The 2,916-nt window shown below is 40.3% G+C and overlaps 1 non-coding gene across 1 annotated transcript; it reads left to right on the top strand.

Annotated features, from left to right (window-relative positions):
- The first annotated feature begins 656 nt into the window (after positions 1-656).
- TRNAQ-CUG (transfer RNA glutamine (anticodon CUG)) lies at positions 657-728 on the top strand. The gene has a single exon. It is a non-coding gene; the product is annotated as a tRNA-Gln (tRNA).
- The last annotated feature ends 2,188 nt before the right edge of the window (positions 729-2,916 follow it).

Below are 2,916 nucleotides of genomic sequence, written 5' to 3'. Positions count from 1 at the left end.
CCTCGTAAAAAAGGTGTCAGTTTTGTTGCCAGATAAAAGGGTAAAAAACCAATTATCAAGACGAAAAGAGTGACACTTTATCACGATCCAGCAAGACTTAACTAGATTTAAATTAAAAATCCAACCTTTTTTTGAACATAGCGTAAAATATAAAACCAAGAGGTCACGCTGAAACTTGAACTCAAGATTCAAGGGTTGCAAAGAGAAAATAATCTCACGTTGGACTAATTGAATATTTTTCTGAATAGCACCCTAGGGATGGAGCCAATGGTGAGTGCGTTGATTTCTTGATGAGTGTGCACTCATGTCACGTGCGCTTTCTGTTGGTAGCCCCTGTGATTGTGCCAGGTGTAAACATTTTTAGTAGCGTTTTAAATGGAGAGTTCCATAAAAATAACTCAAAATAAAACTCAATAAAATAACAAAAATTTTGAGTTAACGTTTTCAAATGAATTCATGGAAAAGTAATGCCCCTCTTCACGTGTTTGATATTAAAATGAATTATGTTTGTGAAACTGGCCAGGAGATGGCAGTACAGAAAGGATATGCGGTGTCAGGAGCAAGTGCAGATGGCTCGGTTCTCAGAAAACACTTTTCTAAATGTGGGCTCAGCAGCTGCTGCCAAGAGGTTGTGCAATGAGGCAGCTCTACGTGGGGGTTCCGTGGTGTAATGGTTAGCACGCAGGACTCTGAATCCTGCGATCCGAGTTCAAATCTCGGTGGGACCTACAAATAATTATTTTTTTATCTTTATACGTGACTTGATCGAAAGAACCAAAGAGTAATTCCTGCAGTCACTAAAGCTCCAAGTTAAGTTTTTGTTATACTCTTAGGTTTTTCGGTAAAGTCACGTAGGTAAAAAAAGAATTAATGTAAATAATAATAGAAATAAAATTAATGTGATTTATTTTTTATTTCATTTTTTTTTTACCTACGTGACTTTACCGAAAAACCTATAAGCATGAATCCTTGCAGTCACGAAAGCTTCAAATCTAGAATTAAGTTTTTTTAACCGACAAAGAAACTTATTTTAAGTTTTAGTAAAAAAGAAAATAAAAAATTCAATTGCATAAGCTGACTGGATCAAAATCAAATGTTCAGCTCTTTGTCCTCTCGAATGTAGTTATGAGGCCAAGTCACCTCCTGGGTACGCATCTGCATGTGAAATGATGCGTTTGCATGTATAATGGTGAAGTTGCGTGTGAAGTCACGTAGTTGCATGTGTCATGGTGTATTTGCATGTGTCCAGTAATGATCCATTGAATGCACAAGCGAAGGTGCTATGGAGATGTTAGTACAGAAATCAATTGAATCTAAATTTAGCTGAACTTTGGGTATTTCCCTCCTCGTATTGCATGGGTTTTCTCTGTACACTGGTTTCTTACCATTTTTCAAACATCCCAAAGCAGTACCCTTCTGAAAGAGGATCTTTGATAAAAGGGAAATATTATTTTAATGAAAAGGCCACGGTTAGAAGTTTAAGAAGTTAGTTGGTTTAGACAGTAATATTATTATTGTGACTGTATTCAATGTAAATCAGGGGTCTCAAACTCGCGGCCCGCGGGCCAATTGCGGCCCTCGGGACGATATTTTGTGGCCCCCACCTTAATATGAAAGTTTAATGTTAGTGCGGCCCGCGACTTTTATATTGTAGCAACCCCGCTGTTAGCTGCTGTGTGGGACAATGTTATGATGTTCTGGTTTCCTACTGTGTGCCTGTCCAGTGAATGCGGCATGCATGTGAGTGACATGGGGGGCGGGGTCGTGGGTGTGTGTGTGTTTGTGTACGTGTGAGAGTGAGTGAGAGAGAGCCGGGAGAGAAAAGAGTGGCTTTGGATGCGCGGAGAGCAGGAGGGTGAAATTCATAGTTTTCCGCCCTCTTTCGCGCAGGTCATGATGTATCCAGTGCTTTATTTGTAAATCACAAGGTGCCGGAACACTAAGTACATATGACAGCGCACAGGTCCCGGAACGCACATAAAACGACGCTTAAAACAGCACACACATGCCACTTACAATGCAGTGGGACTTATTTAGGCTATACTGCAGTGACGGTATCAGTCTTTGTGTCAGTGATTAATAAAGTGGCATCTTGAGCAAAGGCGACTTCTGTGTCCAGCGGAGAAAACGAACGGAACACACACACACACAATTTGTTAAATTGAAGGCAAATTCAAGGGACACCACGGCTCCTTTACGCACACGCTGCGCTGTGAGGTGTTGGGAGCTTCTTTACGCAGAGGGATTATTCTAAACCGCAGCAGTTTATAACACGTCATTGAGCTAATATCTACATTTTACAGTCTGGGCTGTTTTACATTATTATTTACACCTGATATGTGTGGATGAATTTTAATGATTTAAATTCCCTCATCCTCTGGTGGTGACATTTACGCACCGAGCCACAGACTGTACATGACGATGTGCATAATTATTTTGGTTCATCTTAGAAGTCTGCATTTGTTATTATTTTATGAAATTGTGATGCTGTTAAGAAAGCTTTATATATAACTTATTAGATTATCTTGTTATTGCGTGGCCACAAATTATTAATTCATCCACCGATGTCAACAGGGGCTCCGTAATTTTCTAGTGATTACATTATATTGTTATATTTTATTTTAATCATTTCTTAAAAAACTTTTTTTAATATTCATATTTTTTTCGATACGAGAGGTACCGGATCTGCTCAAATAAGTCCCGGAACGCAGGCAAGCCAACACGCCGGCACAAAGTAAGCACAAAAATGTATAGAAAAATGTGATGATGTGACTGAAGGCAGTGAAAGCCCCGACAGTGGCCAGCAGCATTTGAACCCCGTGGTCACACAATGACGCTGCCTCATAGAGTCCTCTGCTCTCCCTCTTTCGGCTCTCCACTGTGCGCGCATCGGAGCGCGTCAAAGCGCAGATCCAC

This window comes from Lethenteron reissneri, chromosome 50 (assembly GCF_015708825.2).
Source record: "Lethenteron reissneri isolate LAM-NWPU_2019-01 chromosome 50, ASM1570882v1, whole genome shotgun sequence".
Lineage (NCBI taxonomy): Eukaryota > Metazoa > Chordata > Hyperoartia > Petromyzontiformes > Petromyzontidae > Lethenteron > Lethenteron reissneri.
The sequence above is the reverse complement of the archived record's forward strand: the minus strand, read 5'-3'. Positions and strand labels throughout refer to the sequence as shown.